Raw genomic sequence first — 16,114 nt, 5'->3', positions numbered from 1 at the left:
GGCATTCATAAATGACGTCTCGAGACGCTGGAAACTTGCGGAATCCCGCCAGGAGATCCGCACCGCGTCTTCCGCTGGGAGCAGCGCAGCGAGGCGCCACGAATTCCGAGTCGGCATGCGAGATGCGAACGCAGGGTTGTTCCGACTTCGCCGCAAGATTGCCGAAACTTTAGTCACGTTGCTTGTGACGAGATTGGCAGAACTATAATATGTGCCCGCGTGCCGCGGATTCCACGTGTCGACGTATTTTCCGTATTATTGCGAGGATCGATCGTCCATTATTTAATCACTGACGGCAGATTTGTGATGATATTGCGCAAGAAAATTTGTCATAAAATGCAACAGAAACAAATTATACATATAAGCAAATTTACTTAAAATTTTTCGTACGTTTTTATTTCGTAAGTTTTCAAGACTTTTAGAGCTTTTTCGAAAATAATTGAACAATCGTTTTGATTAATCATACATTTGTGTATGTCGAAAATATGAAAAATATGTTTCCGAATAATATGAAAAATTATAATAATAAAAATGTTTACGAGAGGGATGAGCAAACCTTAAACGAGCAAAACTTAAACGAGTATACGTTTGCGAAGAAAAGACTCGTAAAACAAGGATCGATTTTCGATTCTCATACAAATTGAATGCACAAAGAAATAGGAAGAAAACAGTTCATCGTACTTTTCACCGACAGGTAGAACTACGCGCCATTTGATATCGACTTATTTGTGGCAAACATTCTGCAATTGCAAACTTTATAATTGCGTACATTTTACGAGAGGCAAGTCAATTAATCAATTTCACCTCGATAACTTGGAGCGATTGACCAAATTTAATTATCAACCTGAAAAGGGGAGAAGGACGGACCTGAGAGATCGCCGGAAATGAATAAATATCCGGCCGGAAGTACATATGCTTCCTATGAATTGGTCTGTTTTAACGTTTTCCATCTCTCTTTCCCATTTATTCCACGTGATAGACATAAGCACTGTGTATTGGTCCTGATGTGCAACGCAACGGAAAATTATATGTCATAACTGAATCGGTTATTATTCTCGAGCATATATCCTTTATGTCGCGATCGATTTATTTACGAGCAAAATTCTTCTGCTAAAACAATTCCCATATAATGTTTTTTTCGTAAATAATAATGAGAAAACATTCCTTGCACCTATATAATGTTGTAATTGGCTAACGTTAATTGCTGGAGTTTCATTTTGAAAATATATAATATTTGGTCTCTCGTTTTATTTTTAAAGCACCAAATTTTAATTATTATTTGCACCTCGATTTGCACCGGATATAAAATATGGAACAAGGTATCGCTCGGAATCAATATTAAAAATCGTAATATGTAAATGCAAAAATGTTATCTTACTATCTCTCTCGAATTCATTAAATTAGAACGTCAATATTCAGAGATGTACAAAAATAATTATTAAATATAATTTTATGATGAAGATTAAGATTATTACATACCATCTCAATTGTTCGCGTGCTATAGATATGCTTTACGATAATGCCGTACGAAGTCTCACTTTCGTAGACGCGAAATTGCGCGCCGATTTCGCTTAATAAGCAAGAATAGCAGAGCGTTTTACGTACAGTGTTCGCGTAGCGAGAGAGAGAAATGCACGAATACACCGTACGAGAGCTGCTTACGCAATACAGGGGAGCCGGGGGAAAACCGGAAGTGTTCGGTCAAGGTAAGACGTTGCCTCCATCCAACGCGAATGCACATTTATACCGGCCTACGATTTTCCGCGATCGCCCTGATTCCTTCTTCGAGAATTGCTGTGGCGGAAACAAAAATGGCTTAAAAGTAAAAGTATCAGGCACTGAGTAGAAAAATTTAAAAGAGCGTAAAATATTAGGTGTTGGAATTAATTCGTAGTGTTTTTTAATGAAAGAATGTTATTTATTTCACATGAGCATTAAAAAATACATTAATGAAAGTACTTCCCATCACTTGTAAAACGCTACGAATTAATTCCAACACCTAATATTTATATCGACTCTGTAAAAGCGACGGTTTATATTTTTACGCAAAATATGTCGCTGTGCTCAAATATATTCGCGTTAATTGGAAACCAGATTCCAAAAGATTCAAAAGTGTTTGATTATTTGACGTGTAATGCAATATTTCATAATACGTATACACTGTTCATAATGTCAAATTATATTCAATTTGATATTTTGTACAATTATATATAATAATATTTTTAATAATTTCTATAGACGCCACTGCTCCTATTCAATATATCGTTAATTTAACTAAAACAAAAGAATTAAACAATTTAAGGAAATATTTTAGAGTATATAACGGAGCTAGTTGTGACACTTTTTATTCAAATTATTATAAATCTTCATACTAGTATAATAGAATTTTTATGCAATATGTCGTCGTGCTCAAATATATTCGCGCGAATTGGGAATCAGATACAAAAGATTCAAAAGTATTGAACATTTGAATAATAAGAATTGCTTTTAAAACGTTGCATGTTTATCTAATAATTGAGGACCTATAAATTCTTAACATATAAATAAGAAAAAAATTTGTTGATTACAAAGAGGACATAAATTATTAAGCGCAGTAATCTCTGTCTTTATACTACCTTACACATAGACGTATCCATATTTTACTTAAATACTTAGATATTTGCATTTGCCCAACTCGCTTCTCAATTAGCCCTGCTCTATCCTAAATTTGACTCAAATTTATTAGGTGTTGGAATTAATTCGTAGCGTTTTTTAATGAAAGAATATTATTTATTTCACATGAGCATTAAAAAATACATTAATGAAAGTACTTCCCATCACTTGTAAAACGCTACGAATTAATTCCAACACCTAATAGTTTATTTACTAAGTGCATATATTAATAAATGAACGTATACACTTCAAAATTAATTACAAAAATGGATTGATTTACCATTTCGACATACATGAAAGTGAAAAATAACAAAATGTTATTTAACTCAAGAAATTGCGTTGCCATTGCTCCTTTGACAGCTAACCGTGTAAGAAATATAAAAACTGAACACACAATTTTATGTGACACTTTATATTTTCATTTTTCATTGTGTCACTGCAGGTATCATCATTCTATTACAGTTCCAGTTTTGTGCACGACGAGACATCTCAATCCCTTAGTGGATTCTTCTTAATTTTTTCGGCGTTTAATACAAGATCTTCGATGAATTTGTTTGTAGTAGATGATATTCAATACGAGATTGGCCGATCCTCGATACTTCTCAGTGTTTCAAGTAAATGTCGATTACTCTCGCTGGTTTCTTAGAAATGATAACACAATCCTTGGACTTCTTTTGATTCTTAATGATGTATATAGTCCTCCCCTTTGGATCCGCTAGAGCCATTACATTGTCGGGATACCAGAAGAACAAAATGACTCCGAATGTGAGCAGAATGAAAATTAAAACGTTCGAATGCATATTTGACCAGTTAATGTTTCTCTGTGAAGCGATTTCGATCGATTTGTCACGGCGTGCATCATAACGGTCTTTTGTAACTTCGCAAGATCATAAAAAAGATACGAAAATACCATATCAGAAAATATGGATGTCGTAAAAAAAAATTATAGACCACGCAAATTCTCCTGATAACGCGAAACCAAGAATAATATTATCACTGCTGCGCCTAAAAATGCATAAATAAATCAAGGTTATAGATATCGATGTTATGGATGTCCTTCGAGTGCTATTTTTATTCTGAAAACGTGATTACATGACCGTCAACTTTATTGAAATAAATTATAATTCATAAATTATTCATGGATTATAATTTTGATTGTAATCTCCAACGTCAATTAATTTTATATGGAAATGACAATGAAACAAACTATACTAGCGCGTTGCAAAAAACGGAGACGGGAACATCAGGTAATCTTGCTCGATTTCGCTCGACCTCGATTAACGTAATCATGGCTTTACGTAAATGAAGAGACTCCCCAAGCGTTTCTACGCTGATCAACATTCGTTCCCTGATTAACTCATTATCGGAGAATGAGCTCGAGAAAATTAGCTGACCGCTGGCTTTCCTTAACAATCAAGAGATGACCAAGCACTTGTTGTTAGTAATTAATTTTCATGATAATAATAATAGTAATAGAAAGGTCAATACACAAGTACATAATTATTAGTAAAGTTATAAATTTTTAATCTAATCATTTGTTTTGTTCACCTTCTGATCGTCAAATGATAATTTACGTTTTTAATTTCATGACATATTTTATTTTATTTTTTAACTATTTATACAGTTTGTCATTTTATGTTGATTGTTTTTAGGATCGTAGCCCTTTTTCCTTTTTAATTATTTTAATCTAATCATTTGATCGTGTTGACTTTTCTATTACCATTATTATTTTGCGTTGCAATTTGACATTTGTTTTATCAAAATGATAGTTATGGCAAAAATCTTTCTGATGGTACGTGTAAAATTACAAGCAATAATTTTCATGATCTTTTACTTTCACTTTATTAGTAAGAAATTACTGATCGAGTTACTGATTAAAAACTAGTCGGCCAAGTTTTTTGTCCTCCAGTGCAATTTGGGCGATCGGTTCTTTGCGCGTAATCATTGCTCGGTACAGCTTATAATGAAAATTAATTGCATTTTGGCAATTAATTATCATCACCTGGTTTATGCAACAAGAATACGGAGTTCGTTTACCATCGACATGCACCACGATAGTTAATAAAGACGCTACCAACAAACACCGGTTTCATTAATCCCGATATGCTTGGCCACGTCCGTCGTTGTTTGGTAGTTTGGAACGATCATTACGAGTGATAAAGTTAACCTGGGGAGAGGCAACGGAAATGTACGTGGAGCATCGATTAAAACGGAAGTCGAAGGTCAGCTGAGAGAGAAACGAACGCGACACACACATTTCCAGTCGCGACGCAAAACGTTTGTCGTCCGATAACTTTTGTGATGACCTTTAAGTTTGTAAGCTACTCGCTCGAATCACTAGGTCTGTTTTTTATTTCTGCACTAGACTAAAACTTTCTTTCTCTCTTTCCGCAAATATCAAGCATAACCTACTTCACTTAAAGAGTTCCAAAAGTGTATACTAGAGTTCAACTATATAAAAAACAGACTTTTTATCGATGTCGACGCGACGACCAGTTACTGCTTGGCGCAAAACTGTGACAGCATTGAATTGCATTATTTTCACGGAGAAGCAAGAATCTGTAGTCGATAATTTATAACTGACAATAGTTATTAATGTTTGAATCATGAAAACGTATTTCACTAGCTTACTTCTTATAATTTGTTACCGAAATAATGTGCTATTATTTAGAATCCATACATATTCTTTGAGTAATAGTTATCATTATCAACTTCATTTAAATTCTAGAGAATAAAATAGGTAATAAATATTTTGAGAAAAGTTGACAGTGATCTGTTGAGCTAACATTGGACACATGAGCAGTCGACTGCTATATCGAGATAGAAGAAACGAGAGATTTTCTCCAGAGAGACTGGAAAACGAGATTCCATCGAGCTTCTACCTTAAGAAACTTCAAGGAGATCAGCCGGCCTTTCAACAGCAATAACGGTCAACCCGATCATCCCTCGTTCCCAGGGAAAATCCAAGGAATCACATCGTCCGATCTCGCGAATTCGAGACGAGAAAAGGGCTTTAAACCATCCAGGAAATGAATACTTGTCTCCTTCGTTCAGCATTTCAATCTAATTCTATCGACATGCTACATTTTTTAAATCGCGTGACAAAGTGATAAAGACTTTACTATTTTTTTCCCTTGTGCTGTCGATCTTTATTTTGCGAAAATGCTTCGCGGAAATCGTGACGCGACACACATATGCGACTAACGTAAACGTAAAATGGATGCGGAACTTGGTCCTAAAACGGATGATGGCTCTAAAAGTATTCCGCAAACGGCTCGTAAACGTAGATAAAATGGCGAGCGAGTAGTAAAGAGATCCCCAGCAAGAAGAGGACGCGTCTCAGCGCTTTTCATCATTCTCGACAGTGGTTTTCTTCGCGGTGATTTTCTTAGTGGTTTTCTATCATGGTTTTCTTCACAGTGACATCGTCTCGTAGATCTGGATGGAAAGTTGTTTAGAAGCGAGATAAATAGACGCATATCTATCTCGCTTCTAAACAACTTTTCGAGACAAAAATCACGTATCTTATTCACGTACCTTTATAATAAAAAACGTTCTTTTAAATGCTTTGTTAATATTCATGCTTTGTTAATTCTGTTAGAACTTTTCCTTCAAAAAACATAGCATTGTTCAACTAGACGAAATGTAAATTAAATGCCACAGAGGAAGATGGAAGATCCGTTATATATCCAGTGGAATAATTTCATTTACCTATTTATTCACCGCAATGTATCGACTAAATATATATACGTATACGTAAAATAGCCCTGTTACATAAATGTTACATTTTACAATTTAGCTAGGATTCTCTGTGCTGCCAAAGGTAACCAACCGTTCCACATCAAATATTATCACAGTTATACTATTTGAATAGCTATGTGCGTGAATATAAATAGGACGAAAATTAAATCTGCTACTCGGTCAGTTTGCTTTTTGTCACCATCATATTTAAATACGTCCATCCTTTTTTGATCACCCCTAGGAATATAAATTATTTGAAATTCACAAGCTTCTCAACCTTACAATAGCCGAGCATTACCAAGACTGGCTATATGTAGGTCAACGGAGACGGATATGTTTCAGGAAGAATATTATTTCTACAGCGTATCGCATAACACAAAGCTCGGATGCATAAAGCGATAACGGCGCTTTAAACGCGATCGTGAGGCAAAACCGTTAAATCCAGACTGCCGTCTGTAATCTTAAAAAGCTGCACGACACTGTCTGGACGAGAAATTTCAATGATACGTACTCGTTTACTAACCGCTACGGTTGCAACGTCGTTATACGCAGAAAAGGTAAATCATTATTGGTTATTCGCTGAGTTCGTCTTAGAATATCAAGTAAGAATTGATTATCTCTCGAGATCTCCCTAATTGCATTGGAGAAACTAGTTTTACAAAATACTCCGAAAAAATTTATTGAATCTTAATACATATTTCTTTGAATAGTAAACGTTTATTTACAGTAAATAAATATTTACTCAATGAAAAAAATGATGTTTGAAATTAATGGTCTTTGTATCAAATAAATGTATGTTTACATTTAGTAAATATTTACACTATCAAAAAAAAAGACAGCAAATTTCATGTAACGTAACGGAAGTAAGCAGATTATGTTTAATGTTGTGAAATGGAAATGAAATTACAAGTAACTTAAATTTAATGTTCACATGCATTGAATTTCACGCGAATTCGCATAAAATTTTATGGAAAGTACATTAAATTTTATGAAAAAACATTAAATTTCATGTACACAAATATATGTTTCAATTACAGATACATTAAATTTAATGTAACGTCATTAAATTAAATTTAACTTGTATAACTTAAAAGTACATTAAATTAGATAACATTTTTAACGGTATCAATTAAGAACTAGTTAAACAAATAATTTTTAGATTTAGCTTTTGTTTCAATGCAACAATAAACCGCACGTTCGTATTTATTAATTATATCCTTTCGGAGAAATCACATTTGGGATTTGAAGCATACACGCGACAGAAAGAATTGCAAAGTAATCTGGCAGTAATTGAATTTCAATATCTTTGTGTCGCACGATTGGGGGGAGGGGATTTTCAGGGAATATTGCGGATTGTCGCGTGTGTGTAGGTAAGAGCTCTCTATCTCTCGTAATACTCGAGCTGCGCGATTAAATTAGGCACGACGAAGATGCGCTGCACAGGAATTCCCGCGGTGTGGGAGTTCCCGATATCGTCCTGATCGAGAGCATATCCAACTACGATAATTGCCTAACGTTCAATAGATGAAGAGGATTACGAAATAATAAAGCATTATTACGCAAAGCATTATTACGTTATGTATGACATACCGCATGCATACTTTCTTCCATTTATATTTACTTCATATATACAATTATTAATAATAATTAATTAATTATTGGGATACTATTAATATGCTACCTTCTGTGATTTATGTATAAATTAATTATGTTGGAATAATATATTAACTCTCTGTTGATAATGTGAAATTTTCATCCTTCTTTCGCAATCCGAGTTTTCAAACTTCAATGCAGAACTTTTTATTGTCCCAAACTGCACAAAGATCTGAAAAAAATTTTATATACTTCTTCAGAACTCGCTTTCAACTCGCTTTAACGAGTTTTTTGCTGTCATAAAAATTGGATTTTATTTATTTTTTTATAAATTTAAATTTATCTACTTAAATTCACAATAAAAAAAGTTGTGTCTTTAAAGACCAACGTTGTCAGTGGAGGATTAAAACTGTAAAATTAAGTATTTAAAATTATATTACATGAGAAAAGAATAGAAACGAATAACGAAGAACAGTGAAAGTTGCGCTGAATATTAATGATCAAATGAATAATGTAGAATGAACAAGTAAAGATATTGATCCATTATTCGCGCAAAGATCTACGATAGAGTCCTGCGAGCCTCGCACTATTTCGTATTTTAAGGAAGTTCAGAGATTAAGGACAATTTACGGTATTTGCCGGAAGCGGAAAAGGGGAAAACTCCGGCGGCATACTGGTGCTCACAGAAATCGCGACCACCGTTATTTTAATAAATCACATGCCGGCGTATTCGCTCGCCCGCTTTCATAACTCACATGCACCGGTGTGGTTTACATTTACCGCGTAAGTGTTTGTTTTTCCACGTTACTGAAAATTGTGACTAATTGCTGTTGCACTCTACGATGGAAATAAATAGATCCTCTCTAAACACTCAGCTGAAAGTTACCGGCCATATAAGCTGCGAAATATACCATGTGTCTCAAATCCATCGATTATTCTTTCAGCGAACAGTCGAAAATAATGATGTCTGCGACATAATAATTTATAAGATAAAGAAATCTAAAGAGAGTTTAAAGAAAAAAATTTTTATTTCAATATTTAACAAAAAATATTTATCAAAATATATTTTTCTCTTTAAACTCTCTTTAGATTTCTTTTTCTTATAAATTAATTTGTCAAAATTCTTGGTTTTTCGTACATATTTTCAGAAATATTTTTATACGTCACTTGGTTTTAAACTGTATGAAAACTTTATCAATGCGTTTTTAGATAATAAGCATGAAAAAGTTGGTTATTTTCACAAAGATTATACTTCAAAGTAACTATATTTCCGTCAAGAAAGTTTTTATATTAAATACTACTAAGAAGAAGAGAAGAGGGGGCATCAAAATTGCCTAAGTTTTTCTGAAGCTCGACTAGCTGCGCGTAAAAAGAATTTCGCAGTGCCGAAGTTTTTCGCTTTGCAAGATGGGTCAGCAGGGTAGAACAGGTAACGGTGGAGATCACATTTTGTGTGGAAGCATCCTCTCAGAAAGGAGAGGAAACTTGTTTAAATCGTGCCACGCGAGATTAGACCACAAAGCGACCTGGTTTCTTGTCGGTTCTCGCGACAAGAATCGGGATAATCGAGAGCTGCGGCAATTTCCGTTTCCACTTTAACTTATTCGAAACAACGCGGGTCGGTTCACCGCGAACCGATTAAACTCTCAGAAAATTTCTCGTAATGAACGGTATGCGCACAAAGCTGAAAACGATGTACGAGCGAATTATAAAAGAGTTTTCGCGGCGAAAAACAAAAAATGGAGTTAATGATTCGCGATGCATGATAGAAATTCGCAATGAAAAGAGGATTTAAAAAATGCTTCTCTTGCGCTTGGTTCGCAAACCTACGACAAAGAAAAGAAAAACCTGCAAGGTTGCTCCAGTTTTTGCGATTTATTCAGCTCCCAAGTAAACTCAACCCTGGTCTTCCTTTCACGACGGAAATACATTGGACATTCATCTCACGACCCTATTCTTACAGTTTCTTTTTTCACTCCGTTTCCTCCTTTTTGTTATCAAAATTGCTAATCTGACTGAATTTTTATTTCCCAAGAATGAACTTTCATATCTAAAATTGTTACAATCACGTCTGCTAATATAATCAACTGGCCGATATTTCCAATTCATTGATCCGTCTTGATTCTGGTTCAGATAATTAAAATTCATCGTAATTCAATATAATGATCATACACTTTTTCTGAATAAAGAAAAGAAGGATGGGATTGGGAATCGTTTGGATAAACTGATAAGTTTAGCCATTTCTTCATTAACTCTAATTCGTTTGAAACTTCTTAATTCTCATTACGATCCAAGTTTTTAAGTAATTATTCTACCCATCGCTGGAATCCAAAGTTGCACACTTTTTCAGATTCGGGGAAGAGTTTTCTGGACAAGCGAAAAGTAGAACGTTCCATAAGGCGGACCAAACTGCGGAAGTGTCTGGAACTGTCAGCTACAAATTTGGGACAAATGACCATTCTTACGTACAGATGAAAATCCGCCTGCGGATTACGCCGGCCAAAATAAATTTCACGTACGCGTTTCCAGACCGTTTCGTTTCGTTTCGCGACGAGCACGGGAAATGATTTCACGTGAACTCAGCTGAAAACGGCGATATCGCGCTGCTACTCGATACGTAACCATTGTTGTTGTCCGAACAAATGGCTATACGTTTATACTGATTTCGATCCGTGCCGTGCTATCAATCGTGCGATAAAATCGAGGTCAAGCTAATTGAACGGCGTACAATGAAAATTCGGCGGTCAAGTTTCGAATCGACACCGTTCTCTCAACGGTCTAAATATTTATCATGCCCTTGTCCAACGTGTATTGTATTGAATTCGCAATTGTGAAACGCTTAGTTGCCTCTCGTAGTTTAATTAAAGAGATTCGACACACGCATTTGTATAATCAATGTAAAACAATCGCAACAGATATTCTCGCAAAAGCAGCATAGTAATTGACGCAATATGACGTAATGTATGATTCATTTGGATGATATATACGCAATGCAATGAAATCTTACAACGACTCGTAAACATACCGCTGATCGCAATCTGCACACTAATTGGTAGTGTTATATCGATCGTGGCAGCAGCGGATAGACGGCTGGAATTAAACGTCAAGATTTAGGGCAACAACACGTTAAGTCACGTAGAGTGAATTTTATAAGTAAACCTCTGGAAAAGTTCTATATGGCGCATGACGCTCATGAAATTATTTCATTCTTGTTGTTTATCAAAGTTAAACGAGGACAAATGATTCTCACGAATTGTGAGTGTGAATTGGACCGCAGCCTGTATCATTTATATGATTATATATATAATGAGTTATTATATTAAGAATCTTTTAGACCCGGTTTTTCATTATCTGATTAACTTGTAATTTAAATTAATTAATCTCATTTAACTCGATAACAATATAAAAATTGTGTTTTTCTATTATGATTAATCACTAAACTAATAATTTTGTACTATAATAACTTTAAAAGTTCTTCACTGCAAAATCATCCGTTTAGCGATTAGATAGAAAAATAGAATTTTTACTTTATTATCAAGTTAAACACAATCACAAGTTAATCAGTAAATGAAAATTGGTTTAATGGTACGACTAGAATACTGATAATACAAAAAAATGTTTAATCTTGAGATTAAACCGTGATATTCTTATGTATTTCGACACTCTGAAATCGAATTCGATGTCCAAATTGCTCCATCACTTTTTTAAGTAAGTAAAACTTCATAAATCGATCACTCCTTTTAACTTTTTCAGATGCTCTTAACAAAATTTTCCAACCCAAGTTATTTCGCTGAAAAAGAACCATTTAGTAGTAACCAACTTGCATATTAAAAACCAGGTCATAAATGGTTCTATAAATATTGGAAAATTGAATTATTTTCCGTTGGTAAAAAAAAAAAAAAATCGTGATGGAGCAATTTAAACATCGAATTCGGTTTCAATGTCAAAATACATAAGAATACCATAGTCTAATCTCCAGATTAAATATTAAATTTGTGTGTGTGTGTGTGTGTGTGTGTGTGTGTGTGATCGTCTGTTGTCGAAATTAGTTTGCTAATGATTAGTTTGTTGGGGAGTCAACTACCGCGAGGGTAATTCATCTTGGAAACGCTCGGCCAATATCGGTTCGGTAACCCCATCGATATTCCGACAATTCCTCACCTCGATTTGGTATCCAGCGTACAAAGTAGGAGCAGATCGATCGTACGATCGATATCTCTGCGCGACGCGAACTGAAGGAATTTACTGCAACCGATCGACCGTCCGTGCAGGTCGACACTCGCGGCGAGTACACGAATCGGCGTGTATTGCACGCGCGTGCACACGAGACACGCGTGCACGTCATACACGACTAATATTCACTTTCACCCCACGACACGAATGTACAGTTCGCAGCCTGCGATGTGAAATAACGTCGTTCGTTAGCAGGACACGACATATAGGGGAGAAAAAAAAAGGGAAGTGTCTAACGAACGAGAAATTGCAAATAAAAGAGAGCACCGTTAGATGCTATTAAAACGGAATATTTATACGATAACGGAGGAAATGTCATTCTAATTAAATAAATAAATTACGAAAGCCAAACAGGACAGCCAGGCTATGTTACGAGCAATTCGTACTTGCATGAGAGAAACGTGGCTGGATTGTTATTTCAAAAGTTGTCAATAATTTACCAGTGATATCATGTAACTATTACAGAAATTACAGCTGGCATTTCTATCACGTGAACAATTTTATGCAACGGATAATAATCGAATATTTAACGCCGGAATTGAGAGGACGGTCGTATCAAATTAAAACTGATAAAGCTCAATTATATTTAATTTTCCGATAGAATCTTTTATCGGAACGTACCGATGAACTTTCCGTATTCAATGTATGGATCGAATATTTCACATTATATAAGTTTGCTAATTTAAGTACGGAAACTCGTCATTTGCGATAATGATGTAACAGTTATTAGTAACTATCTAAATTTGAAGCTTTCGTAGTCGAAGATGAAAATTTACTTTAATCTTCGATAGCGAGCTCGGTGCACAATACAACGATATTAATCAGAGTTCTTACAGTCATGAAACGTGGCAAGTTTGCTCGAAATGATGTATTATTTGGGCCGCGCGAAATGGCGAAAGAGAGTTGCAGGTATTATATCATATTGCCACGTGTAGATAATAGACTGTGAATGGACAAGTTGAAACTCGAACAAAGCTCTTTCGCCGGTTAAATATTCCTTTCGACGCGAAGACAACTGGGAAGAAAGCTCCATTTCCACATCTCCCATTCACATGCTTTGGATTTACGTTCGCGAAGACACTTTGCGATAAAATAAATTTCATTTCTCTGAATTTGCGAAAACTTTTATCTCTTGAGTACAACAGAGGTGATGCAAGCGACATTAGACAACACTGTCAAGTTTCTGAGCTTGCAAATGATTTCCCTCGAGTACTTTTTACGAGATCTTAGATTGAAGACAGTAAATGAAACTCTAAGGAGACGAAATTTGTTTTAAAACAAATGTGAACGTACTTTGCAATAACACTAATTAAACTATATGTTTTTCTCTCCGTTACGATTTGTACGTAGCAGACCTGCTTTAAAGCTTAACTTTCCAGTACCAAAGTGACATAGCGTTAAGTCATGTTAAGTACATAATTTTTACGTAACACCGAGGAAAGTTGTTTTATTAAAATAATTTTATATCTTCTTAAATTATTATTACCTAATGTGAAAATATTTATGCACAGGCTAGAATAAATATCAATAAGAATGGCATTTCTTGGTTTAATCAAAACATTTTTCTCAGTGTAGATGAAGAGAATCGTGTTAGTTTTGGATCATTCTACATATTTTGCAATTCAACTCTATTTTTAGATCGTTGTCTAAAAAAAATGTCACTTCGACACTTGGACAGCTTTTCAGAGGCAATCGTGAGAAACAAGCACAGCAGAAAAAGGGGAGGAAAAATGTCTCCGAACCGAAGTCGAAGGGAAACGCACAAAGGGAGCAGTTAGTCTTCTTACAGAAGCATTTACGCGAGAGATATTAACTATAATCGGTCACACACGACAGGGAGGACAGTCGTTCGCGGACGTCCGTATCGCACGAGAGTTCCTGCGGAACTGACAGCATTTCCGTACGGCAACGTAAAAATCACGAGACTTCCACCTCTTTCCACCCCCTCATCCCCTCCGCTCCCAGCCACCGGTCACGTGACCTTTTGCCTCCCGCCAGCGAGGATGCACTCTCGCCCTTCGCCACCCGTCCGTCCGCACAACCCCCAGGTCCATGACGCCCCTTTCGTGCTCGCCCCGAAAATGCTCGCAAAATCCTCGCCGGTAGCGTTTGTGGTCCGACATTCCGTTCATGTTCCCTCGCGATTGGTTTAAGCAAAACGACGACCAAGAGGAAATTGTACCTCAAACCGATAACCCATGAACGTTTCTGGTTTTGTTGAAACCTAACCGAAAATTGTTTAAGAAGCAGAAGTAGACAACAGCGCAAATGTACTGTTGTAAGTAAGAGAAAATGAAGCTGTAAAATGACTGCGATAGTTCACGAGACTTTAAGCGAAATTCTTATGTAATCCTAATTTCACTCTCGTACTTTTTTGTCAAGTTGAGATAATTATCAATGACATCATATAACAATAGATCGCAGAGATGACATTATTGATAATGTAAATTTGTAGAAAATTCTACATACATGAAGGGTCTAAATAATATATAGTATACGAACATTTAATGAGACTTCACTAAATAAGATTTTGAGATTTTAAAATTTTTTAATAATATAATTTCAATCTTATTACTTTTGTACATTTTTTTTATATCAAATAAAGATACGATATCGTAGAAAGATATCAAATAGTATATAAAGATAATATTACATCGTCTTAAGAAATTCAAGATTCTAAGTTATACATATAGATGTTGAGAAGTGAGTACGAATACGATATCAATAACTCAGCGCCAAGAAGTGATTTGAACCCTACCCTTTGAGTTTCGCAACTTTGATTATCCCTAGAGAATTTGAATCTCTTCAGACTCTGTGCATATTGTAATGAAATCAAATTCGAAGACATTATTCGTTGAAATTATTCAGTTCCATCGACATCTGAGATCAGATGTACATAATAATGTACATATTGGAAAACTAGTCAAAATTTTGAGAAAAATTAATTTTTTCGTATGAATTATTTGTTAAAATGGCCTTAAATCGAATTAAAAAATTTGTTTTAACTTGGATACATTCAAATCAGATCTGGAAGAAGTTAAGACGGCTGTTCCTACGACAATGACTTATATACACCTCTCTTATCAGGCTTATTAGGGCATACGTATATTAAAAATACTCACTCCTCTGCGCAAACGAGATTACACCGTGCATTTCGGTAGACGAAGAGCGAGACATCCCCGAACGCCCTTCTTATCAAACATAAGAACAATCATAAATCATTCGTTTATTACGAAAACGACTGTTTACCGAATAAACGTAGATAGCTCAGGTAAATAACGGTCTCACTGTAAATCTCCAACTCGGCTTCGTGTATCTGCGATAATTGCGACACGTATGCTCTCGAGATGCGCTCTTGACGCGCTAGAGAGCTTACGTTAAATTTGACCCGCCTGTTTGCCGCTGAAGCATCACATAATTTCTCAACAGACCTCGAATTACTACGTTATATTTCACATTTTGAAGATATTGTGCGATGATAATTCGCGTGTTTTAATTTGCTCGCCGAATATATATAAATCTACACGGAAAAAAAAAACCGATTTTGCTGAAGTATCTCTAAAAATTTAGCTACAGATACAAATCTGAAAATAATTTGGTTCACCATCAAAACGTAGGAATCTCAAGCATGAGTAATACTGCAAAAAGTTTTGACATTTTTTAATAACAAGTTTGAACGTTCCACATACTTGTGATTCAGCGAAATTATTTTCAGATTTGTACTTAGCTTAAATACTACAGTAAAATCGTCCTTTTTGCGTTCCTCTCGCCTTATGGCGATATTAAGATTGCAGAAAAGATTTAATTTCGGTCACAATAATCTTCTTTTCCACGATCGCAATTTTACAAAAAATTTTCGAAAGATTTCGGAATTGGTTCCAAGTTATCGACCAAA

At 35.2% G+C, this 16,114-nt stretch overlaps 1 protein-coding gene across 10 annotated transcripts in view; it reads right to left on the bottom strand.

Annotated features, from left to right (window-relative positions):
* Positions 1-16,114, bottom strand: part of LOC105146655 (uncharacterized) — a 157,679-nt gene that overhangs the window by 121,702 nt on the left and 19,863 nt on the right. The window contains exon 1 of one of the 10 annotated variants that reach the window (XM_087415872.1): positions 12,148-16,089. The exons of the other annotated variants lie outside the window; for them this stretch is intronic. The gene's annotated coding sequence lies outside the window, so the exon portion shown is untranslated. Of the gene's footprint in view, positions 1-12,147; positions 16,090-16,114 lie in introns of those variants that run through there. 10 annotated transcript variants of the gene reach the window in all.

This window comes from Acromyrmex echinatior, chromosome 19, assembly GCF_024713525.1.
Source record: "Acromyrmex echinatior isolate Ae372 chromosome 19, ASM2471352v2, whole genome shotgun sequence".
NCBI classification, from domain to species: domain Eukaryota; kingdom Metazoa; phylum Arthropoda; class Insecta; order Hymenoptera; family Formicidae; genus Acromyrmex; species Acromyrmex echinatior.
The sequence above is the reverse complement of the archived record's forward strand: the minus strand, read 5'-3'. Positions and strand labels throughout refer to the sequence as shown.